The sequence below is a fragment of the Bombus pyrosoma genome, linkage group LG3, assembly GCF_014825855.1.
Source record: "Bombus pyrosoma isolate SC7728 linkage group LG3, ASM1482585v1, whole genome shotgun sequence".
NCBI lineage: Eukaryota > Metazoa > Arthropoda > Insecta > Hymenoptera > Apidae > Bombus > Bombus pyrosoma.
Genome location: NC_057772.1, coordinates 11258724 through 11286653, shown reverse-complemented (window position 1 = coordinate 11286653; position 27930 = coordinate 11258724). Strand labels below are relative to the sequence as shown.

The following is a 27930-nucleotide window of genomic DNA, read 5'->3' as shown; positions in this document are numbered from 1 at the left end:
CCAGGTAATGCGTATACCCTGCCGTCGGAAGTAAATCTTCGAAGAGGTTACGCCCCCTTTCCAGCCGCATCGAGAACGTTTTCTCGAAACTCGACCGGTTCTACCGAGAAATCGAGAGTCACTCCGCAAACGTTTCGCTCTGTTTTATAGATTTTGTATGGGCTGCGCCTGCCAAAATTCGCTGTTCGATCGTTTAAAGTATGCGGCAGGCGAGGAATTATGAGTTTCGTAAAGATTGGTCTTGGATGAATTTACGTTACCTAAGTCTCGAGTCGCGAGCGATTGTCATATTTTTCTGTACTAGCTCGCGAGCAAAATACGTATCTTGTATAGATTTATCATTAGGAGACTTTCAATGCAGCAAGGAAAAAAAAAATGAAAATAAAGGAAGAAGAGGGAAATATTCTTTCTTGTATTAACTTGCAACATACAAATGGCGTGGCCTGACGAAATTAGCAGAATACGTCTAATAGAAGGCGACTTCAACGTCGTTCGTGACTGAATGGTTAATTTGCAAAATTAAATCATTTATTTCAGCGTGCAATATTTCAAATACAATCGTTGGCATGCGTCGTATTACGATCATAACCTTAAGCATATATAGAGAGTTGTCGAGGAAATATAACGCACGAAATAAATTGGCTTCATTCGATCAATTCTTCGGTATAATCGTAATAGACTTTCATCTGGAAGAGCTAACTCGATTGCTCTATGCAATAATTCCTATGTAATATTGTTTCATTAAAAATTGATCGATTCGCCAGTCGTGACGTTATTATTGGATTTTTGGATTTCATGTCCTACTAAATGAAAAACGAGCTTCCTTAATTACCTCATTAGTGGAATTACAATTAAACGATTTCAACTAGTTCGTTTCGAAGAAGCGCCGTTTCGTTGAAAACCATTTATTTTTAGTAATTACACACGTGTCGCCACTGCTCGAGACAGAACACGGTGACAGAACAGCGTTCATTAGAAATACAGTAAGATCGATAATGGAACCTGTGAACCTTGACCCAGCTATAGTTACGTCAATGACAGTGTTTCAATAGCACAATGGAATCCGGAAGACGTGGTTGAGAAATTCATTCGATTTCCAGGCAACGATGATTTTCATCTTTCCTTTCGTCCCGATGAGGAAATCGATGGTAGTCGACGATAAGGCAGTGTGGTTTGTAGGCAGAAAGCGTCCTTTTCGAGCATTCGAGTGAAAGTCGGTCAAGGGATTGGTGAAAATTGGAACGAGGCGTTGACTTGAAAAAGACAAAAAGCGAAGTTGAAGAATACATAGCGACTTGCGAACATATTTCAAGAGTTTCATGAATATCCGCTGTTCAAAAAACTTACAATTACAGCATTGTTTTTCGTATTTTTTATTTTTATGCATAACGCGTGTCTGCGTATTCTTTTCTTTTTTCAATGTTCATACAAATCTTTTTGGTTTCTTCCATTTTTTCTATTTCACAGCTTTTTTTTACGAACAAGTAGCTGTTTCGATGGTCCCGCTTATGTGAGTGATAATTACCTTTATCCACGCAGAGCGCCTTGTTTCCTTCCAGTTTTTTCTGCACTATTTCACACCTGTTTTCTATCAACGTAAATTTCGAAAAATTATTACGATTCAGTACACAGTTTTTATCATTGGAAAGAATTACTATACTACGTAAGAAATAAGAATGAAATGAGAAAAAGTTCCACGCATTTCCCTAATCTTCGTTAAGTCTGACCCCTTGTTTTCTTCCTGGTTTTTGCCATAGCCCTTCGTACATGTGTTATCCATTGTATAAGCAATTGTTTAAAAAGTTGCCGTGTTTTTGCTGTGTTTAGTCTTCCTTGAGTACGCTCGAATGAAAGTGTGCCCATGCGAGTTTCATTTCAAACGAGTGAACTTGATACGCGTTGTCTGGCCGCAACCGGTATAATCCACTTTGAGTGTATTCTTTGCTCTACAAGCTTCTTATTGCGTAAACCACAAACATTTTTCTGCGAATGGAGATTGTTAATGATTCCATTATTACTCATGGTTACAAATGTTAACTATTTTTATTTATTTTTGACTATTTCGAATTGATTATTACTTAGCTCGAATTTTAATCGAAGGTATTAGAGTTTTCCAAAGAGAATAATTTCCAGATTAGCTGCTATCAATATTTTATGCATGATGAATACTTAATTGCAATATGATACGTCTTTAAGCGATACGGTCATGCATCATTAATGTTCTAATGAAAGTACAATTGATATTCCCATCTGTCACATTTTGTATGCTAATGAGCTTATACGGTGTCTTCGTATATCATTAATTCACGTTGATATTTCTTTGTGTCTCATTTCTACCTTTCAAATTACAATTTCCAGAGGGGTTCAAAAGCAATACGTATGAAAAATTTAAATATCGTAGTTGCACGGCAGTATCGATCGATCCAAGCGAAAACCTAACATCTTCGATATGTACGTAATATACAAATGTCGTTGTTACAATATAACACACGTATTAATATAACGCACATATTGTTATTCAAACTACGTGCGACGCAACAAATTATATAACTTCACGAACCAAATAGAATTAATCGAAGCCCTACGAGGGTTAGAAAGAGATTCTAGCAAAAATGCTGTTACTTGCAAAAATATCCAACGTTAGAACTGCTAATAACTGGTCTAAAACTTGCGTTCAGCAAATGAAAATAAAAGTTACACGAAGAAGAAAAAGAATCTTCCGTCTATATATTTTACAAAAAGGGTTGCTCAAGTATCCAAAAATGTGTCAAATTTATAAAAATTTGGCCAATTTTAGTCATTGGTCATTGTATTACTCTGATGCTTCTAAGATCAATCTTTTCTGAATCTTTCCATTTTTGTGTTTCAAGGTTCATATTTAAACAAACAGAAGGAATTTTTATTTTAATCTTTCGCAAATAATCTCAACCATACCAAAAATGGAAAAACAATACATAATTCCATGCTGCATAAAATTTAGAAGACCTTGAACGAATAAAAGAAAACTGGATCGAGAAAGATCCAAAGAACCACTATAGCAGAGTGTAGAAAACGATAATAATAGAGAAGAATGATAATTGCTTTGTAGAAGAGAATAATAATTGCCCGAGAAAATAAAATGAACGAAATTATTCTACGCCGGATACAAGCACGCAGAACAGAAGAAGCGGCTCCGAAAAAGGTAAATAATCCATGTGTTTAACGGAGAAATCGAGGGAAAATAGCGGTAGAAGGGGAAACCTAGAGAGTGTCCTAATCTACCGCACGCGGAATTAATGTTAGGTCTATTCTAATAGTAATCCTCCACGTCTTCCTCCGCATCGCATATGTTGCCTTGATGTGCACGCGGAACTTTCCTCCTGCAAATAAGGAGCTGGAGCGTAAGTTGCCACCCATTACGCGATACACACTGGCGCATGAGACTATATTGTTACGACCTTCCCTGATGAACCTTTTTGTTCTGGAAAGGAAGCTGGTATTTGGGACGGTAGTACGACGATAAAATTGATTAGGACGCGGAGAAAATATGGCTGATTAATTGTGACAGTTCTATCCCTATATTTTATAGTCTTATGATTAGGTGTGGGGTTTTAACGAATTGAGAAAATAAAATGGTAAATATAGATTTTAGAAATAAATACTGTCAATAAATGCAAGAAATGCATTCTTGTTACGTGAAAACTGTGGACTTTTGACATTTACCATGCTTGGAATTAGTTAAATTTAATTATTTCTCTATACATCATACTCTTAACATTATAATATTGTAATAATATTGTTCGTGCAATAAGATTGATCAATTGGCTAATATTACTAGATCGTAAATAATTGTGCAGGAAGACTCAGAAAGCAAAAATTATTAGCAAGTAATTCCATGAAAGAAACGTGAAAACAATGAGAGTATTGCATAACTAGCAATAATCTTCGTTATCTTATCTATTCGATAAGAAAACAAAAGCTATGTTGCATATATTTCACAGACTTAATATAGTTTCTAGATCAAGGAAAATTTCATATATCTTTATATTATCCTTCAATAAAACCTGCAACCCCTTTATTTCCAATTCCTTATAATTGCTATCCACGCAATTAACGCCCACATCAATCGTTTCCGTTACGCGCTTCCTCGATTCACACAGATCCCGCTCATCGTCCTTCGTCTGACCAGACACTTACTCATTCTACTAACAAACGATCTAAAGCCAACCCACGCAGTTCTATTCTCAATTTCAATCTTCAAATTCACCGTACTTTTTCCACTTATGTACAATTCCTGCAAAAAGACCTTACAAGCACATTTTAATTGCCAACCTCATCCATTTATCGCAAATAAAATAAACTATCCCCTCTTCTTCGCTAAAATAAATTACTCTCTCTTTCTCCGTCAAAGAGCAGTAAAAGATTTTCATTCTTCTGTCACTTAAAATAAATGCATCTCCGATAAAAGAAGAAAAGAAAAAAAAAAAAGAAAAGAAAGAAAACTACAGTTCGAAGAATAGATAATTGTATTTTAGCAATAACGAATGTGCTAACGAGAATTCCCTTTCATGGGAATTAAAAGCGTGCCAGGAACTCTGGATGAGAATTAACCAAATTGCAGCGTCGGTGATGGGAGACTTCAACAAACTCTGCGACGAAATTAAGACGTTGAGCGCACCCATTGAATTATTCCACCTAGACGTAGATCGTCGAATATTTCGCTTTTATATGTACGTGTGTTTACATGTATAAGGCTTTGTGCGAAGAAATGATGTTTCGGATGGCGCCACCGGTAGCGCGGCACCTACGGGCGGGTCCACACTAGGTCACGGGTCGATTTTCACCACGTAACGTTCCAATTCGCGCTTGATATTGATCTGAGCTTTTCCGCCCACGTTACAAACCACCTTCCGAGCTGGCGTGGCTCCGCGTGCTCGCGCGAGAGGGTTGAAAGCGTTCTCGCCGGCCGCGCGGTTCCAAAGGCTTCCGGGGAATTCGAGAGTGGTCAGAAATCGAGATCCGCCAGCTTTTAGGGCGTCGCGGCTCTCTTTGATGCATCCTTAGCCGCGTGTAATGGAGCGAAACTCGGGATACGAGAGAAATTCGAAGTATCTTCTTTTCTTTCTGCCGTTTCTTTTTCTTCTGAGCTCTTTTATTCTTCCTTTCCTTTTTCGATTGTTCAGGGAAGAAGTTTCGAAAGTTTTTGTTTCGAGAGAGGTTAGTGTTCAACAATAAAATTATTATTTATCGTTTACAGATAATTTGACGAACGATACGGAAGATATAAAATAAAGTGAAAAATATACACTTTCGTTGATAAGTCATTTGCCTAGTTCGTGCAAGACGATTTTGTTAGAATTAAATATTTGTACAAAAAATTTTTTTCACGTGCTTCGTCCATTATTTTGAGATTTGTGCCGGTGATTATGAAAGTGGCCTGATCTCGAGATATTTAAAAGTATTGCGTTTGACGTATGAACTGAATTCTGTTTAACGGTGCAGCAACCAATTCGCTCCAGCAGTTGAATTTTTACAAAAGAACTTAGCAAAGATGATTTCAGATTATTATAATGCAAATAAACGCGAAGCAAAATGAGCGATAAATTTATTTTGTTTTTCATTATTGATTTAGGCCACTTTCATAATCACCCGCACATTTATCGTAAGTGTTAAATTTATTTCATAATACAGGTTATTTGGTGGTATAAAAACTTGCATATTTTAATTCCATCAAGTGTTCGGTAAATAATCCAAAAGATCATGCGTACACTCTAACAATCATTTTGCTCAGTACAAGCAAGCGTACGATTTATGGACAGGACTGTACGTGATATGATTAGCGAAGGTAATTTAATTATTTGATTTCGATCTTATATTTACTTTATCTTTTTATCTTCTATTATCTTATATTTACTTTATCTCTTCCTGATTCTCTTTAGGAATTTTAATTCTTTTTTCCATTAATTTCCTTTATCGTTAGAATTGGAGAATTTTGGAAGTTTCTGCCCTAAAAATATTTTTAGTACTTTAATTTCAATAATATGTCGTTTGATGACATAAAATATAATTTTATGAACGATATGAACAAAAACATCGATAAAAATGGATCTCATTTTCACTATCTCTGTTGTACGAAATAGAATGACACAGTGTTATTATGTCGCGAAGATTCTCGAATTGCTTGTGACACTGATTTCTGGAAGAAGACTTTGAGCGTGTAGTTCTATTTTAAAGTACCCAGAACCTTAGATTCTAAAAGACTTGCTTGATTTTATGGGATCGCGTATTATGTGTATACGGAACAAAAGAAAGTGAAAATTCCATGAAATATCATCCACGAGCAACTTGTGCATGATACATCTGTATGTTCCATATTTTTATTTTTTACTCTTCTTCACTTTTGGTGTATTTATATATTCCATATATATAAATACAAAAAAATTGAAATTTTTTAATTATCTTATCATAATATGATCCAAATTATCTCGAGATATAATTCCAATGCCGAAACACAGTTTGTATTGAAATTCACATATCTGAAAACGCTAATTTTCAAGAAATATGAAGAAATAAAGAAGTTAAGATGATAAACTACATAAACGCTACAAGTCCACAACATTCAAGGAACAAATGCCATAAGTATCGAAACGAATACAAATGTGTTTTTTTCCCCCATTCGAAATCTCCATTCCTTGCATTTGCATGACTTACCGCTTCCATTGTTCGATGCTTAAGACGTTAAAACCGCTCATTAAGGCCCATTTTTCCATCCACGAGCCTAATTCAAACCTTAACAAAAAATGATCGACGTTATCGTGGGAATCACGCGTTCTGGATGCAAAACAGGGAAGTTCAAGTTGGAAATTTCAGTGGGGGTCCGCGCTAGATAAATCCTCGAGATACGGGGCCCACACTCCCATCGGGTGGTCGATCAATCGGCCGCGCGAAGTAGAAGTTCGCCATGGTGGTTGAAGTTACCCTCTTGCGGAGTCAGTCACGCCCCGAGTTCGACGACCTCGCGTGGCCGCGCGGTGCCAAATCACCAAGGATGGGAAGCAGCACGAAATACTTCTCTGTGTTCCGTCACATCGGTCGACACGCCGTCGTTAATTCGAGTCGATCGATCGTCCAGGGTCGCCTGTTAAAATAGCACCCCTCCTCCTTTTCCACGACGTCACTGACGTGTCCTTGAGAGAATTCAACCCCCTTGCTCCGATAGGCTAAATACGAGCATCCTTTGTAGCTTGTGTGGAAAAAGGATCGTACCTTGGTATGGGGTTCGCTGATGGTTTGCGAGGGTTTATTACGCTTGTATTGGTGTGTTGGTGCGGGGTGTTTGAGGATTGAGCGATTGACTTTGTTTAGATTTGAAATTTGGGAAATGGTGGACCTAGGGGATGAATCGAGAGTTCTGTACTAGTTGGTCTGGAGTGGCTGTTAATAGAACTTTTGTAATTTGACATTTAGACGGAAAATGTGGTTAGCAAGTTTAGGAAGAAAAGCAAATGTTTGTTTCATAATCTGATTAAAAGTGGTAGAGGTTTGATCAAGAATACATTAAAGTATACAATGTATCAAAACCAATTTAACTAACCGAAACTCGTATTATTGTCAATATAGAATTATTATAACTCAAAAGGGAAGATAAACGAAATGAAAGAAATTAATTAAATTAAGGCGAACTGATAATTTCATGATGATCCTTGCCAATCAGAAAGGGTTGTGGATAATACAATTTGTATAGTTTGGTAAGAAGCATAGACAATTAGATAGTAGACATTGAATTAAGATAAACTAAAAGTTCCATTAGATTGTTGTCAATTAACAGAATTTGTGCAGTTTTAAAGGACAGATGAACAGAACAGATAAGAAATTAAGTGGGCCAAGAGACAAATAAAATAAAAAATAAATTAAGACATAATGATTGAGAGCGTCCGTTTTTTAAAATTTCCTGATATTCTAATATTTGTTTCTGTCAACGTCCGAGACACAAATTGGTTTCACTCGATGTACAAACACAGTCTCATCTCCATTGTCGAGATTAAAGACTTTTATACCCCAGTAGCTCGATGCTTGATACAATTATTCATGGAGAGGGAAACTTTAACTCTTCCCTGTGCACGCCTTTTAATAGAGATTGACGTATCGTAAATCCACAGTAACGCGGAGCTTTAAACAGATTCCACGAGTTAGGGGTCATTTAATCGAGTCAAGGGTGTGTACAGCATCCCTTCGTTACACATCATGCAAGTTTGCGTACATCGTATGCAAAATACAGCCGCAGCTTTGAAACACCTTCTCTGCAGCAATTGAATTTTTACATTTACTTTACATTTAAATTTACGCTTTGGATAAGACTGTTATTAAAAATGACAAAGATTAAACTGCCAGACTGAATCTTGATTAAAATTGAACAATCAGATTAGATTAGATAATTTTACTTAATATATATACACGTGTGTGTATAATCATTGGATTATGATAGAATTTATAAGTACGATTAAAGATAGATCAAAAAAATTAAAATTCTTATCGGAAGATTAAAATTCGTTTCCAATGCTTCTGCTTGTATATCTCCAATTTTCTGTTCGCACGTCACGTGTCTGGCTTCAAATATTACAGGGGAAAAATTTGAAGTAGACACAGACGATCGATGAAAGCTTGGACGGTAAAAGAAAACTCTCTAAATGCGTAGTTGTTACGATGAGAATATAAACGTAGCTGGAACGCCTATAACTGTTAAATCGTTATCTCTATTATAGCAGTATCTTTCGTAAAGCGGATAACGCGGCATCTCTTAACAGGTTAGCAACCCTCTTTTTTTTCGGTGGATTTTTTGTGAAGCGTGCTTGCAAAAATCGAGCCACGTTATCCGGCCGTTTTCTTGTTTTCCTTGTTCCGTCTCGTGGAAAAAAGTCGGTCGTCGAGAGGGAATGTTTTCCGGCGACCGATCAATACCACAACCTCTCGGTTTCTTCTCACCCTCCGAGATTCCCGCCGCTCCCTTTCGCACCCCTTTTCGAAGAATCGCGACGAAATCACGTCGACTTCTCTCCCTCGTTGTCGTTCGACCGGATCCCTTCGAAACTTTCGAATCGCTTCACGCTATTATTCGAAATTAGGCATTCTCGAGGACAACGAGGTATTTCGAACGAGCCGATTGTCTTGGAACTTTCGAGATCCTGGCGAGAGTCCATAAGGAATGCCAAAGCGTCTTAAGTGGTGGCTGTTCGAACGATTCAATGGACTAGGAAAATTACGCTATCGCTGCAGCTTTCGCGATTTTATGGAACAGTAGTTGGGAATTTTCCTTCCTTTAGGGAAATACCGCGGCATTCCAAGTTTGGCTAGTTCGTGTGATTGAGTGTCGAAGATCGTAAAGAAAGAAATTTCGGTGATTTTGGTTCGCAGATAGGTTGGAGTAAACAGTTTTATTCTCGTGAACGATGACGCATGGGTGGACTAATGGAGTTTCGAAGAAGCCCCCGTTGCGTGACCTGTATTTTTGTCGCTGCTCCTTGAATATTTCCGTGCGTTTCTTTCTTACGTAAATTTCTATTTTTCACCAATATCTTCCATAAATTATACAAACAATTGTCGATAACCTATTATTATGATTAAAAATAATCTTTCGAACAGCAAAAGAATCTAATCGAAACCAATCTTTTTCGAGAGGTATAAAGTTCAAAGATTTCAACTAAATCGCTAATAAGCCGTTATGCTGCAGCATACAATTGACAAGTCCGTAGACGATCAACGAAAGAAACAAATTCTTCGAACAACGAAGGTACCTGATCCAAAGCAGGCTTCTCTGAGAATGACAAAACTCTACCTAAAATATCAAGTGATTCGCCAACGATCGATTTTAGTAGTTAATAGAAGCAGGAACAGCCAATTAAAAAATCGAATTCTTCAAACTAAGAAAGACTAGGAAGACACTTTCAACCGGAAAAGGATTAACATATCAAAGACGAAAAGAGAAATCGTAGGAATGATGGATTCATCAACGAAGCAGCTTGAATGGCGAAACGAGGATTGTCAAGCTGGTTCGATGATGCAAAAGCAGCCAGGTTCACGAGAAACCCTCGTTATCGTGCCGATCAGCTCTTTCCTCGGAACGAGTACGAGAGCCACGATGGAATTTCACTTGGAAGTCGTGGCTGGACTCGTTGCCCATTGTTCGATCGTTTTGTTGTCGTCCAGCGACGATTGTGTCGAGTCTGAGTGACAATGGAAACAATGGAGAACGCTCGGTGTCATCGTGCCGCGAGCCGACTTTCCCTGTCTTTTTCTTATTCAAATCCCGACTTCTGGAACGTCATGGTGCGTCGAATGATTTCGTCGAACGGTTACGACCGCCTTCCACTGCATAAACGGTCGTTTCGGCGAAGACTCTGCACCGATTTTCCAATAAACCTCGAAAACGCGCGTTCACCGTAATGACGTCGCGATCGACGTTTAATAAAGCTCCGCTTCCTACGGAGTACGCGTCGGAAAATGAAATTTCTGATACGCGCTTGGGTTTATTGAACGTAAAATTTATAAACTACTTACGACGTTTCCCGCAGTGATGGAAAGCGTAAGATGTTAGAGGGAATAGAATTCATTTCTAGTTAACCCACTGAGTGAAATAATTTGTGAAAGTTGCTTAAACGCGATATTATTGAGAAGTGTATATAAAGTAGTTAGTGTATTGTTTCGTCGAGATGAAACAATGTAAAAGAATAATAGGTACATTATCAAAGGTCTCTTTATATAAGTCAGAAACACAATGACTTAACGTGCTTATTGTGAAACTGCTTACTGTGAAATACAATGGTGTGTTAATTAATTTCACTTATTTTCCAGTAAATAATAATATTTCTACATTTACACAATAAGTATTTTCAAATAAACGAACGAAAGTATACAGCCCGCTGTTTATTAAACATTTCAACAGAAACGGAAGAAGAAAGAAAAAAATTTTGGAAATTTGCAAAAATCATTCAGACAGATCTCTAAGCAATTTTAATACAAAAAAAGATATACGTGTTTCAATTTTAATATATATTCTTACCTCTATATCCCCTAATTATATTTTCTAAAATTTCCATTACACATTTCTCAAAAGTAGACAATTGCCTCCAGAATAGTTTTGGTGAAAATCCAGAATGATAAAGTTCTGAGGATTCTTCCAAACTCAGTTTCGCCCCAAAGCACCCTAGTATTCTAAGCTTGCCAACTCTCCAAACATACTTTTCAACAGCCGATCCTCCACCATGATCCGTTCCACGATTTACATCCACATGCATGTTACATTCCACGTAATACGATCCCAGCAATTACTTCCAATATTTCGGTGCGCGGCATCGAGTCTCATACAACTCCATAATTGGTGACAGCCGACGAGTTCGCACGTCTTCCGAGAACTTTTATTACCGCGCCGGCTATTTCTGATACTCGGCCGCGTGCGATCGCATCCCGACGTCGATGCACGCATTCGTTGCACTCGATTTTTTCGCGCTTACACCCCCTCCATTGCTTTTTCAGCTGGTTTAAAAATTGAACCAGGTCGGTCTGGCTGAGTCATTTGTCTAGCGAGCTTTCGCGACAACGAATGGAAGTGGCTCGCCTTCCAACGTTCTTCCTGATGAATATTCTTGGTAGCATGGTGAATGTATGTATGGTTGTTCAGCGGAGATGCGTTGCAGAGGTATTAAGTTAGGTTTGATATATTTTTGGAAGTGGTTTGAATGTTCGAGGAAGAGGTAATGCAATTTTCACATTTATACGGGTTAGGTTCTTACGTTCAGGAGGCTTTTTCATTTGTGGAACGATACGAGGGTTAATCAAGTTGAGATGGTTTTTCGAAAGAGCTTGAACGTTTGAAGATTGCGCGGTTAATTACAATGCTTAATCACACGAGACAGGCATCCAGGGAGCATTTGGAATTTATCGGATGGAAATTATTCATTTTCTTCGTATTTAGTCTATGTCTACAACTTTGCAATAGCAGGTAGATGGATTAATCGAATGAAACACGGCTGTTTGAAAGCAATTTGTTTGAAGAGAATCGAAGAATCATAGGAGTTAGCTCGCAATAATGAAGACTTGAGGTGAACAAGGAAGATTGTTTAATGAATTCTCTAAAACAATCTAAACGAAAGCAATTACCTTCTTTCTTGTATTTTATTCACATATAGAATTTTATAATACATAACAGTTAAGAAAAATTTCAAGCACGATAAACATGAATCGATCACAATGGTATTATTAAAATTAATCCATCTTTAGAAGAATGATCAACAGTAAATTTCAATATAAATAGTTTAGTTAATAGCTCGTATTTATAGACGTAGCAACATTTGTGGAAGTAATATGAGGGAAATATACGATGATTAGTGGAAAGCGACCTATATATTGGGGTCAATTGTTCCGTGGCCAAGCGACATAGGTATAAACATTCATGACCGACATACACGAAACTCACGCATAGTCGTTCGAACTTTGACCCGTGAACTTGAGTAATAACGCGTAACGCCCGGCTTCGTTAGTTCACGGTCAGCGTCACTACGTACATCCGTCGTTTTTCTTTCAGTTAATTCAATCAAATGTCGTATAACGTTCAGAAGCAATGGACTATACGATGATCGGGTACGGCAAATTAATTAATTTCTTTTTAATTTCTATGATTTCCTATTTACATAATATTTAATATTGTTAAATATATTACTCAAAAAGATTTAAAATTCAAACTGTCAGTAATTCTTATACCTTTCCTCGTATGTCCTGTAACAGTAACATTAAAACAAAATTGATGTTTATTAAATTAATAAGATAAATTAAGGATAAGGGAGAATAGAATTCTAAAATTATATTTACCATTGACTTTTGTTCGCGAAGTTCAACTATGGTCGACATAGTTTGATGCAGTTTCTACTTTCCAAATGAATCATGGTGAAATACTATTTGCTTGTCGTTCGTGCTTGTTATCACACGAATTGTGAAAGTGAAGAAACCATTGTAAAAAGCTATTGTCGTTTTACATGACAGCGTACGTTAATTAGTAGTGTATTTACCGATCCATCGTTACAAATCGGTTAGCGGTTCTTTTAATGTAAAACAAGAGTCGTCGATCGCCTGTAACCGTGTCGAGATTTCGCGCTTCTACGATCGCTATTGTCATTTTTCTATCTATTGTGGCATCCAGTGAAAGTATTCTTCGAACGTAGCGATATTAAATCGCCGATACGATCGAAACGTTTCTTTTCATAGAGTTTCAATCGGTTTCAATTATGGTCACAACATTCAATTTGCGTTTAGATACTTTTACTGAAATAAGTAATAGTCTATGAACATTAATTCTTTTACAATGTAGTACGAGAGACGCTTCAGTGAAATGGTATTAGAAATTATACGTTTTTAATGCTTCTGTATGCAACGTAATTATTAAAATGTATTGACTCGAACAACAAGCAGAAAACGGGTCAGAAAAGACGCGACGATAAAAAATAATTATTCAGTAAATTATTCTGTAAGCTCATTCTGAATTCTTTTCCTTTTGCTATCCACTAAAATGGTCAACGGTATCTCGTTTAAAAATTTTTAATGTTGAACATTCTTAAGAATTTTTAGTTGATTTGTCAATCTTAATTCTTGGATGATGTAATAACATAAGGCATATAAAATACATACTTTCAACATTTTATAGGCGATAAATATTAATAATGGTATTACGTATGATGAAATTTAAGACGTGAGATTTATAATCCTACATTGAACAACTTGACTAAGCCTCTCTCGTACTGCACTGAGAGAGGAGTAATCTTATTAAGTAATATCTCCAACACTTGTGTGATTTTCCTCGTGAGAAAGGCTTAAGAAACTCACAGTAAGTTATAAGACGGAACAATAAAATTTATTTTAAATATGCTAATAAAATCTCCTCATCGTTGAACAGCACGATCGAACAAGAATTTCAATGTTAATTCTCTTCCACACTTTTGTAAAGCTTCTCTCACCTGGTTCTAAAAAATGTCCAATTTATCTGAACTATCCATTGACTGTCTGTCATTGACATTACCTTTTTTTATACAGAAGTGTTTCTTATTTTTACTCATTTTGGTAAATCAACTTGGGTCGTATATATTGTTAAAAAAATCGCTATCATTTGCATCTTCGCGAAAGTTGCGTGAAAACGGCTTAACCTGTTCTTGCCCGGCGAACAAAGCGATCGACCTAACAAACTCCGTTTCTTCTGTTTGCAGATCGTACAACGATTCGAGGCGGTGACCGAGCACGGCAAAACCACGCAAGGTAACACTGCTTTCACTTTATTTGTCGTACCGTTTAAGCAATCGCAAAATACTGAAAAATCGCTGAATTATCGAACGATGCACGGGAAACGTTTCGCTAACGTAACGAAGCGGAAAAGAATCGTGGAATCTGACATAGAAGAGAAACATTCGGGTCAATTCAATGAGAAGAGAAAAAGCTGAAACTATTTTCGATTTCGGCCCGTGTTACATCATAATTGCGTAGAGTAATATCGTATAACGTTGACTCACTTCCGGCCGCTTTAGTTTAATATTCCGGCTGTGACGCGCGCCCTTCCTCCGTTCATCCACGTCCCATCGATAATGCGTTCGGTAAATATTCGAAGGCCGAGAAAGTAATTCATCAAAGTCAATTTATCAAACGAACCAACCAACCAATAAATCGTCAGACGGCCACCCATCGAGGACTACCGCGAAGAAGTTCAGTTTCATAGTTTCTAACGACGATGAAAATTTCCTACATCGAGGATTTTCAACCTTTTCGTAGCATCAAGTCTAAAATTGAAGGATCTAGCAAATAAAACCAAGTAGAACGAGTAAAAGGTAAAATCAAGTAAATGGCACTACCGACAAAAGTACGTAAAATGTCTTGTACATAGAAATGTTATAAGACGCTATGTTATACGCTAACTCACTATGGTCCTTAATAGATATCATCAAAGGAAATCATTGATACTATTATCATGTGTGAAGTTCTGCGTTATTTTACCTTATTTGTGAATGAAATAAAATAAATGCAATTAAATGTTTTGCTATTATACAATATTAGATACAAAGTAGAAAGTAAAAAAAAAAAAAAGTAGAAAGTGAAATTTCACCTATGGCAACCTTTAAGAATCAATTAAGTGATAAAAGTAACTTGAATTCGAATATGTTATTTGAACTTCGTGTCCATACGAATTGAAGTTACTCGAATTCAAATTGTTCCGATGCGAAAGTAACTTGAATTGAAGAAATGTGACTCAATGTTCACGTTACGTGAGAACATGTTTCTGAATGGTGTGAAAAAAACTGCAAGTACAATTCAAAGCAATGAATCACATGGTAATCGATAAAATAGCTAGGCTTTCATAACATTTCGAGTCATTCTCGCTCGAATGTGATAGGTTAACGTGAATTTATGTATATTTCGTAGAATGATGGAATGCAAATGTCGTTCTGAGTTCGATGATTTTTGGTATTCAGCCGAATGGAGGTCGACGATTAATCAATGAAGAAAGTTTCGTATGGAAACTGTTGGCAACGGCGTTTTATTTTTCACGAGATCGGATTGGTAGTGTTTAGTGATATTTCTGGACCACTGTCAAGTTAATTGCACGGTTTTGAAATATGCCAGCTTGCGAACGACAATGGCATTCAGTATTATACTTAACCAATGTTTACGTAAAGTCTGGCTTTTCAACGCTGTTTCTTTGTACATATTAACGCTAAGACGCATTAGTGTAACAAACAATAACAATGAAAGTCGACTACTTTACTACGTTGAATGAACGCCAGGTCCATTAATCATCATCATTTTCTTGAATTTTGTGTGGAAAAATAAGCAAATACATTGGAGGAATCGTCGTTGAATTGTTCCATGAGTCATGAGGATTTTAGCGCTTGTTAAATATTAAACAGCTGAACATACAGAATCGTCCCATAGAATGGATGACGATGAATGATTAATTGGAAGGGCGTCGAAATATGATTCCCAAACGTTTAATGCAGTTGATGTATCGTATTCCCAAATCGTTCCAAAATATTAATTCATACGAAATGAATCTGTATCATCAAATTTAGTTTCAGAAACAAATAATAATTTACACAAGGCAACGTCACCGAACTTCCATCATGCGAAATAAAGGTTGATATTCAAATTAGAAGGAAATTCAAACTTTTTAAATCAAATTTTAAAGAAGATTCAAATTCACATACGAGTCGAAGTTGTCAAATTTCCAAGTTCAAGCTTTCAAATCCAAATAAAAATTTTAATCAATCATCCTTAATGTTAATTGAATCAATCATTCAATTAAATCAAACGAATCATTCTTAAAAAGAAAACTTCTACGAGCGCAAGAAATCCAAACAATGCAAATCCTGAACCGTTTATTAATAACTTCTTTTAATACCATTAAAAATTTTAATGTCCAAATTAAGTGCCAAAAATTGCCTGTGCCAAAATAGATCCAAAACTCTTGGAACGAGACCAAGGAAAATTCCAATTCGATTTCAAATTTAAATAAAAATGCATGTCAACAGCAACTCATTCCTAAAGACTACCACAAGCTTGACAAACCCAAAATACACAAACCTCAAGCACCTCGACGCGCCACATAATGTAAGCTCACAGCACATTACGTGTCCGCGCGCCAAACAACGTTCATCTTCCGCGTGTTTCCGCGGCGGCCGTGTTTCACAGCGATTTCGGCCGCGTCGCGTGTTCCTCAGAATTTTCATATTCCCTCGGTCTGCTTGTAATAAAAGACAATGAGAGGCAGCTTGGTCGCGCGTCCTGACAAAGCTCGTGAAGCTGATTTATCGGCGCGTCACGACGACGCGTTAGGCCGTCTGTCGACGTTCCTCGAGTTTCGAGCAACGGAACGTGTCGTAACGAGCCGGCATTCATGGTACAGCGAGAAGAACGGCCTTGCTACATTATTAGACACCGCGCGGCATTAGGCGTGCAACAAAAGCGGCGTGCACACGCTTCGATCGTGCCACGGATCTTTACACGCGTTGCTGTCGTTCAAATATCGATCTCAGTCGATTGTGGATTTCATTTATTTTTAACCTTCTATCGAGCTGTAACGAATAATTTTTAATGGACTTTGTTGATTGTATATTTGGAGGAAATTTATTGCATACTTACAGCAACAGTAACGATCTATTTGTTGCGTAACCTGCACCTCGGAGATGTTTCGTCCCGGCATCGAGGCCTTGGAATTAGAATTCATACAATACATATGTATAATACAGTGACTCGCGAAAGTATTTGAACAGTTACCATAGGCGATTTTTACGAATATATATTACGTGCGATATATGACATTTTTTGAAACTTCGTTTGTATTGTACAAGACAGGACTATGGCTATTATAATAATAAAATTTTATACCAATCCGGAAATACGTGTAGGAGTTGCAAAGCGTTCATTGGAAATATACACTTGTAAAATTAGCGTACAGCATGAATGCTGATCTTAAACATACAATTTGTGCTAAAGATAGTCTCGCTAAATATTCTGGCTTATCAATATAGTAAATAATTGATAACTAACAAAAGATAGATAATTATTCAGATACTCCAATGATTTTTGCAAAGTATGTGCTTCCAATAAATACCTAATAACATCTATAAACATTTTCGGATTTGTTTCAAATTTTTATCAATACAATATTACCAATATAAACCGTAGCCGTGTCTCGGTTGCTGTGTTAATAAGATTTCAAAATGTTTCGTACAACATGCAGTTTCGGTAAGCAGTTTCTACGAGTTTTGGAATATTTCCGTGAGCCACTGTACATGCGTAAGAGGTGTCATGCAAGTGTTAGAATACTTTCGTCAGTCTGTGTATACTTGCACTAAATGTCTAGTAGCTCTTATGTACATACGTTTTTAATTATGTTTAAAGCTCTAATGTGGTTGTAATAGTTGTTTCTCGACGTAGTAAGGCTGTACCTATGAACGACACTGCACGTAACCAACCATACTAATATTAGCATCGTTTGACTCACCACGGTGATTTTCCTGTACCAATACAACTTTTCATGTGTTTCACCACGCTCGTGAATTTTTGCTGTTGCGGCCTCTAGATGGAAGTGAAAAATACCATCTGGAGCCAGGCCAATCGGACTATTCGCAGAGCAAGTGGCATAAATAGCTTTGTTGTCCGGTGAACGAGACGGTGCGTTAAGTATCTTGTCCGCGGAACGGCAGCTCGTTTTCCGCGTGGAGAGTAAATTACGTCAACGGTTGCAATAACGTTTTGATATCCCAGAATGACGTTTTAATCACTTTCTTTTGAATTTCTGAAATTTTATGTGAATTCTTTGCAACGACATTTAACACGACAAAATTAGTAGTATTAGTCGATATCACAACTTTACATTTTAAATATGTTTCGATTTTACAAGATTATAAAAGAAACATTAGAAAGTTTCCAATCTACGAGAATAAGATTGACCTCGTCATAATATTTAGTAGATAAAACGATTATTTACCTAGGTTACACATTTTAAATATAAATTTGCATAAATATTTGCCTTCTATTCATCAATGACCAACGTCGCTCCCAATTCTCTTCGAATAATCTTAACACATCAAAAAGAAAAAAGAAAAAAATAGATATTTTACCCTAGGAGCTGCAATAAGTTGGAATATACTACACAAAGTTTAATTTTTCCAAAATATCGTATGAAGATACAATTTTAATAAATATCTTCACCCCTTTTCTTAACATTGCTATCTGAGTTATTAACATTGTGGACAATTTTTTAGTCCACGAAATTTACCTTCTTTTAATCACTTCAAAATATCTGGTAACGTGGGTTGACAGTCAACGTGTTAACTAAGAACTTCCATCGAAAGAACCATACAGATCTCATTCTGAAACGATACCTCAGCTATCCACTCAAATGATCATCGTCTCTATTCACGACCACGACCAACGGTAAACAACAGGCTACGGTAAGACGCATTCATGTTGCTTTTGCTTGTGTTGCCATTTGTTACTAAATGATCGACGTTAATCGTCTTTACCCACGTCGTAAAACTTACCCTTGGGAGAGTTCACAAGTTGCTAGGAGTACGCGCGTGAAAACGGTTTACGAGCGGTTTTTCACGCGAGGAACCGGTCGTTTCCCGTTTCGCAGAGACGACGGCCCATTCACAGCGACGCGGTCGGTCACTCGGTCGAGCGTGGTATTCCTGGGGTGACACACACCGCGCCGTCACCCCGACGGAGACGAGGCCTTCTCTATTTATAAATGTGGGTCGACGTGGCTGCGCAGCCGGCTCGTTTCGTCATTATTACGAGTCCGCGCGGAAACCGGCTATTCTCCTCTTTCTTTCTATCGCTTTATCCAACTCGCAGGCTTCGATGCATACCGCGGCAGAATGACGATTAATTGGCTCGACGCCTGCAATAGGGCGATTGTTAATCGTCTCGCGACTATCGCTTCTTCATTTCGTTTGAGGAAAGGAGAAACGTTGGGAATTTTTGTAAACTCGATGAATTTCGATGAATTTTGATCGAAGGAAGGAAGATTTGTTATAATTAGACTGTGGATATGTTTATGCAAATTCGCATACATTTTTTAAATAGGACGATTTCTGGTCGCCTCCTAACTACTGTTTCTCGATTTCGTTTGAGAAGAGGAGAAATATTGGGCATTTTTGTAAATTTTGGTGAATTCTGATTACGGAAGGAAGATTTGTTATAATCAGGCTGTAGGTATTTCTGAAAATTTGTTTCCTTATTGAGCAAGCCGATCGCTGATCGTCTCGCAACTATTGTTTCTCGGTTTCGTTTGAGAACAGGAGAAATGTTGGGAATTTTCATATGCTTGATGGATGAATTCTAGCACGAGTAAAACGTATTTGAGAATAAATGATAATGTTGTTATAAATTTGTGCTTTCGACTTTCTAAATGTTGCTCTTTGTTACCATAAATGGATGAAGTGAAAGTGTCACCTTTATTGTAGATTTTTCTGATCTTTGCGGCATATTTATCATCTACTATCGGAATATTATTCGCGATATTGTCGTTCAGCATTTAAAAATTCCAAGATATAGCTTATAGAGTATCTCTTCTATCATACCTGTCACGTTGCCTTTTTGTTGCCATTATAGACAAATGATAGAAAATCCTTTACTGTTACATAAAACAAACTTGTATCCTAACTGCAAAAAGATACAGGAACTCCGCTTCAAAGGACAAGATATTTCTTGCCGCAGACAACCTCGATCGATCCGACTCTTTTACGCCGTATACGTGTCATGCTACTTCGAACTTCTCTTTCAACACTAACATCGACCATATCGCCTCGTTTGTGCGCCATACATAGATATGAACCATATTTACGAGATATATAGGAATTTTATGAAATTCGCCATCGAATCTGTCTAGACGCGAGACAAGTATAATAAAGAAGTTAGTTACCGACTGAAATTTTTCCAATTCAGCATATTCCATTTACCGTTTCCTATCAAAAAACATATAGCAACCATTGTACAATTTAACAGCCTTCTTCGAATAATGACTCTAATAATGACTCGAATAATGAAATTTCTTTAACACGTTGAATGCGAATGTTGAACGAATTTTGAATGTATTTTGACCTAAAAGCTGCGATACATTAAGACATACAATGCACTATAAAATTCAATTTTTACGAAATAGTCACTGTCATTTAAACAATTCATATTGTTGGACATTTCTCAATCCATGAAATTTATCTCGTTTTAATAATTGTAAAAAATTTAGTATAAAGTACACATCTATAATAAAGTAGAGCCCTGTTGATCATCATAGCTGTCAACTGTTAAATGTTCCTTAAAATTTAAGAAATTTGAGAAACACCCGAAAGGAAAGTTTTTCATTAGATTAGAACGTTTCAATCATCAGTGACCATTATTATATACACGACCATTAGGATGTCATCGTTCCATTCCATTTGAAATCACGACAGGGGACTCGCAAATACGATTAAACTGGCTTGGCGCGGAATTCGCGCATAGATCGCAAGGTCGATTTCTTGAATGGCTTGGCATTATAGAAGAGAGACATCCGTTGTTCCGTTCCGTTCGTTAAGCTCGTAGAAGCTTGATTAGAACGGCGAGAACGTATGTATATATATCAATCGGTTAGCGCAGCCTTGGTCGTGGAACGGTCTTTTATTTTTAGAAAATTATTGGTCCGCCCTGTAAACAAGAAACTGATACTCTGTTTATCTTTACAGTGAGCAACCGCGTTCCCTCGCCTAGTTCTGTTCATCGTAGATTCTTTAGCGACTTATTGGATCATTTCAGAATCGATTAAACCCTTTGCTGTCCGAAAATACCATGATACAATCAATCGACAACTCTGTCACGCTTTTGCAGCCAAGTTTCTTAAATTAAAGATTTTTGAGTAAAGGAAACATTATACATTTCTATGAACTATATTATAATTACATATAATGCGATACTTTTCTTTCTTCCTCTCTTTTCTTCTCTTGTTATCCGCGAAAATAATGATAAGTGAAGAAAAATAAGTTTGCGAATATTGGTATATAAATTTCAAAAATTAATATTCCATTCCATTATTTCTTTGCTAAGAAAGGCGATTCGTTTGGTAAAAATGTTCTTTCTTATTGTCGAGCGTAATAAAAAATTATAAACTTAACTTTAAGCATTCGAAAGAATTGCGCGGGGCCGACAGAAGATGACAGAAGTTGACAAAGCTTAAAGAAAGGAATGCCAAACTTTCCAGCCTTTGTTTCAGCATTTTTGCTTGCGAACGCTTTGTCTGGACAGAAAGATGCTTGTTGATCCTCGAGTACGTGGCAGTGTTTAGATCTTATTTTTGGAGGCACGTTCGAGTATGACATCGAAAGAGAATAACAAAACTGTAAAACATCGGGATCGTTCTCTGCATCTTTCTAGAACCAGTCTAAGCAGCGTCATACCGAATGCTAAAGAAACCATCAAATGTTACCAAACTATAACTTCTTCGGCTTTATTTCTCTTATAAATAACATGCGCGTCTCTAGAGAAACGAAAAACAACGGAATGTCCGATTTCACATTTTCTCGTAATATCACTAATGATTAAAACCAATCACAATAACGTTTACGTTCCTGCATATTAACACAACTATTGTTAGCAAAATATTATTTATCGTACTGTTTCAAGGTATCTTGCATAATATTGTTTCCAAAAGTTCCGAAAGTGACTCATCGACCGAGATTCGCCGAAAAACGAGGAAAACGCCGCGTGTTTTCAGTTCGACGTCGAGACGGCACAGAACGGAATGTGTATTCGTGACATTTGAAGGGGTGTCTTAAATTAAAACGATGGCAGGGCGGTCTGGGCTGGCAGCGGATACGAAAGAACACGGCGATTGCCACATCGACTTTTTGGCAGTGGCCGTTCTCGAGCTCTCGTTCGCCTTCTTTTTTCTCTGCTCTTGTTTGACACCCAGCCTTTACAATGTATATACGATATGTATACAATATAAATACACAATATACATGTGTAACCTACGTATATATATAACATACAATCTAACGTATGTGTATACATAAATATGTATTTAAACGACTTAGCCGTCGTTTAGCGGTCGAATGTTGCTTTTTTTCCCCAAAAACTACTATATTTTGAACGCAGCACGTTTATTCGCGGTCTTGAGCGTTTCCAATGACGCGAAATGGTCGCGTCGTTCGCTCGAGTTTTTACGAGCCAGCCTGTTATATTTCGCTCGAGACGCGGACAATGTGCTTCTTATCTTTAGCACGAATTTGCTTTAAACGAACTAAAGGTTTCGGAGGAAAAAGAGAATATGCCGTTTAAAAAAAAAAAAAAAAAAACAATTTTGTCTGAACTTTCGAGAAGGAAAAAGGCGGTGCTGTTGCGAATTGGTTTTCGCGGATGGAGAACGAGATACGATAACTTTGGACTGTTGACGATAATTGGTTACTGTGTTCGTGTTAATATTTATGTATTTGCTAATTTTAACGCATTGAGTATGCACGAACGAAATCAGGTCTCGCGAATTTGTATTTCGGCCATGTTTTTACAGAGAGACAAATTTTCGGAATTGATTTCGTTTGTATTTGCAATTCTGTAGAATTAAAGTAGTACCTGTTTCTAATTAAATTTTCGGTCAAATTTTCTTAAGAGTATACATATAAAATTTGACATTTTTCTTTGTTTCACATCTTTTTGTCGTTGAATTTATCGTTTTTTCCTCTTTACCATTTCTCATCAAAAATATTTGTTACTTCGGAGTTACGTAAGTGAAACTTTATCGACAATTTTCTACCATAATAGCCACTTTGGTGATAAACATTGTCTATCCTAGATGAAGAATATATGTAATAAACAATAATGAAATCAGAAATTCAATTTGTACTAATAAATTCATGTTCCATTCCATTGAAACTTAAATCTGACTGACAAATTACTATGATTTAGTCATTTTCTAACTTATTAAAATTCATATTTTACTACTGTTGCATCTCAATTTAGAATCGCTATTTTTATCCAACAATGAAGCTAACGGAAGCTTGCCAACGATCGAAGCATCGATCTTTCAAGATAGCAACACGAGGAAAACTCTCATGGACGAGTTTATCGCGCGGCAGACGATTATTGTCGGATTAATCAAATGAAAACATCGAAGTGTCAGTCGTGCAATCGAATTTATTAGACGCCCGGAAAAAGAAATTGAAGGACGCGGATAGAACGGCAGAGGGGACAGGTTATAACGTAACCTTGTAAATTACGCTGTCGTTACGTCGACGATGATTATGTCGTCGCGTTAAATAATCGTCGGCCCACCACGTTTCAAGGTTACTGAAACACGAGTTCCTGGACCCTTCCATAATCGGAAATTAGGAGGCGGACTGATTATAGACACTGTTACGGGTCAAAGCACCGTGTTCAGTTACGTCTCGACGATCGATCCTCTCGCGATATTTGACCTCGTCGATCGAGACGAGCGTTCATAATCGTTTCAACTTCGTTGTTAACAGATCGTCAAGGATTAATAGATTATGAAGACTGTTTCAATTATTTGCCATGTGTCGTTTGTAAAGCGATAATAAATATTAGATAGATGGGATATAAATTGGGCGCTATAAAACTAGAAATATTTAATAAAATACTAGAAGGATATAAGATTATAAATATAAAAGGATATAAGAAATTCTGTTGAAGTATCTCAATTATTTTGCGCGTTATTTGTGATTTTTATCTCAGCGACGTAATAAAATTACACTTCTACTGGAAGCTTCTGACAAATATTGTATATCATCTTACCAATGTTTAATACGTTTATCGTAAATTTTAAATTATCTCGTAATTCAGGTTAGATAACGTCTAAGACACTCCATATTTTCCGGAAACTATAGAAAACCACAAGACATCTCGTCTTAGAGAAAGATTACTGCAACAGGCTGGAAATTTATTGTATAACTTGTCGTTCATTTTTCGTTTACGATTGTCACTTGCCGTCAAACTATTTTACGTAATGACGATTTCTCAGTTTGAGTATAATATTCAGTAGATATAACATTGAATACAAGGAGAAAAATTTCCATTCGAATATAAATGTTCACACAATTGAAAGATGAAACCTTGCAAACATAGGCAAGGAAAAACGTACGAGGCTGTGACTATGAGGTACGAGAAGTCACGGCAGTTTAATCTATTTGGCGCGCGAAATAAATCGTTTTTTCGCGATGATAACGAAGCGAGCCCGATTACTGCTTTTCAATAAGAATTCACTAATCAATTCCATGCTCGTTGACGGCTCGAAAAATCATATCCAGTTAATTTTAGCGATCGAATCTACCGCTCTCTTTTCCTATATTCCCTTTCTCGTTCCGCATTCTCTTTATCGACTGTGGATTGAGATTGACTAAAAATATATCTCGATATTGCCGAGTGTTTTCCGACAGAACGCAGAAAAATGATAAATTATTTATTGAAATATTATTTCGATTTTAATGAAAATATCTGTTTATTCATTTTTCGATATGCTAATCGTTAGTCTTTCGAATTTTGATTTTTCAAAGATCAGTTATGATTTGAAAGATTGATTATTCACATTATATTAATTATTAGTAATTTAATATTACAAATATTAAACTCGAATTTTACGAATCTCTTTTTTAGAAAACTTCCATAAAAGTGTCATTTCCTCGAACAGAAATTAATATCACAACCCTATCGTTTTACTTGCTCGTATTCAGATACGAAGAAACGGTTCAGGGCAATGAGAAGCCGAAACGTCGAGAACTGGAAAACTGGAAGCGGCTCGTAGGAAAATCAAAGCAAACGAAACGGTCGTCCGTATTTGATCGACCAAAACAGTTTCACTGGTGTCGACTGACCCACTAAAAATAAGAGCTCGGGCTGACGCGAGTATGTCGCGCTCAATGTTTCATCGTTCGGATTCCGATCAATCGTCGACCGATTATTACCAGGATTATACCGACAATCGGCGGTCGCTGAAGAGGAAAACACAGGGAACAGAAATCGATTAGAAACTAGACGAACGGCTTCGTTTGAACAAAACCGTGTCGAATTTTACAGTTTCCCCTTGTTAAACAGAGAAACAAGCCGAACGATGCCTCCATTGTTCCAACATCGCGTTCCTCCGATTCGTTAACAACGATAATCGCGATCGAACCTTTGCTCGTCTCGAATCGTCGGTTACTTTGTTCCTCTACCATCGAATAAAGTCCATTTTTCCCCGGAACAATTAAACTCGTTGTTCTAAGAAACGCGTTAAGCCTGGGTGATTGATCGTTAATCGAGGATCGAAATATTTATGACCATCGTCGAGGTGTCAACCATGATAGATCTCGATTATCTCATCCTTTGTTTCCATGAATCTCGCCTTCCACGACATTTATCAGTGAATGAATATGTTACAAAGGCTAAAAATATATAATCGTCCCTTATGCAGCACGATGTTTACTTTGTTGCAAAGTTATTCGTGTCGGTAGCGAAAGGAGGAAGAGATAATAATAGGAATGTACAGGCTGTTATACAGTGCCACGTATTTTTTCTTTGTGCCTTTCTTTATCTTTCATACGTTAAGCTTTATAAAGTTGAAGTTAGGACATCTTTTAAACCAAACACCTTCGAACACAAGTACCTGAACGCTTTTATATTTGCAGTAATATTTCTTTTTCTTTTTTCTAAGAAAAGCTAGAAGAAATTTTATAGTAACGAAAGAAATGAGATTTTCCATAATATTTTTATAATATACCCAACACATTTCTTTTTTATTTTCTTGTAAAGAACGTATTTCTCTTTTTGTGTATTAATTATCGCACTTAAGTAAAATGTCCGTGTAATCTGTCATTAAAAAATCCGACGATTTATAACGAATTATAATTGAATGTTCCCAACCAAGTCTTAATTGTGTCTAAAGATTATTTATAATATATTGACTAGATAAATCGTCTAAAGCCGTAATCACTTGAATATTTATTAACTGCAACGTCGAATATTGAAAGTTGAAAGATTGCACGACCAAAGTTTCTATCATTCGTTATTTAATACGTCTTGATGGTATAAACCATAAATTCTCATTAAAATGCGTTTCAATAAGGAACATCGAACGAAACAGAACGACTCTAACATAGGTATCTCTGAATTATTCAAAATCACAGCTGATATTACGTAATAGCAGTGTAATAGGTTTCGCTGCGATCGTACGCTTCTTCGAGCGTGGGTTGCTTTCTGATAACCTACGTGTCAATCGATAGTCGCATTCCTACAGTTCACCGCTCGATCGAATGTGTAACTGTTTGTTACACTCGTTTCGCACCTTCAACAAACTTTAAACTAGCGTTGTAAAAGAAAGTAAAGATGAAAATTTCATCGAATCGAAATATTTGAAATATCATTAAGGATGGAAAAGTTTGCAAAGATATTTTACTTGATTTCGCTTTTTTTTTTAAATAAAAAAACAATAAAGCTTTCCTTAAATGAATCGCTTGCTCGATAAAATGTTTTGTGTGCGTCGGAAATAACAATGCTATAGTTAATACCGATTTTATTTGTTATAGTAGTAATAATTGGAACGCGACTTTTGTGCAAATTCATATTTTTGACAATATAATTAAGAAAATAGCACCTCGGTGGAACATTGCTTTTCCTGGTAGCTATTACAGAAAGCACTATAATTTGAATATTTTACATATTTTTCCATATCATGTACATTCTGTGCAATTTTGCATTTTCAAATCCCCTATAAATGTATAAAAGTCCGTAGGCTAATAATAATATATGATTTTCTCGGAACGTTAGGTATTCACGTGATAGAAGAATTGGGATATTATACTCAATTTGCAACACATTAACCCAGCATCCTGGGTTCCGAAGAGGTCAGGCGCTAGCACGTGACGAAAGGAATCACGTCAAAACAGCGAGCAAACGTACAATTCCACGGTCACGTTAACGGAACTGACGCAAACGCGAGCGATGATTACGAATTCAATTAGAGTCCACGTTTTTTTTTTTTTTTTTTTTCTCTCGTCGAACAACGGAAACTTTTTATCCACGACGCATTTGCGTGTCTCTCCTCGATGTTCGAGGTTCGGTCATAACCAGACCGCCGGTCTTGTTAGGCTTCCATCATTTCGTTAAGCAATCTCGATGATTGGATGACTCGGTAGGTCATAATTAACGAAATCTTTTTTGTAATTTATAGTCTTCGTCTCGTTGCCGAAGACAGATCACCTCGTTTAATTTATTCATATCGTGAGAAGACGCGCTAAGTGAAAATTATCTCATATTGGGAGGAAAAAAAGGAGAACAAAAAGAAAGAGAAGAAATTATTCTTTGCAAAAAGTATTATGGAATTATACTTTGCACTGAGATTCATTTACATATTTCTTCTATTACACGGGTATTCTTTAGTGAGAAAACTATTTA

The 27930-nt window shown here is 36.7% G+C and overlaps 1 protein-coding gene across 3 annotated transcripts in view; it reads left to right on the top strand.

Moving 5' to 3' along the window:
- Positions 1 to 27930, top strand: part of LOC122566160 (protein Tob1-like) — a 117392-nt gene that overhangs the window by 13804 nt on the left and 75658 nt on the right. For all 3 annotated transcript variants that reach the window (XM_043723001.1, XM_043723003.1, XM_043723002.1), the window contains exon 2: positions 14226 to 14274. The gene's annotated coding sequence lies outside the window, so the exon portion shown is untranslated. The remainder of the gene's footprint in view (positions 1 to 14225; positions 14275 to 27930) is intronic.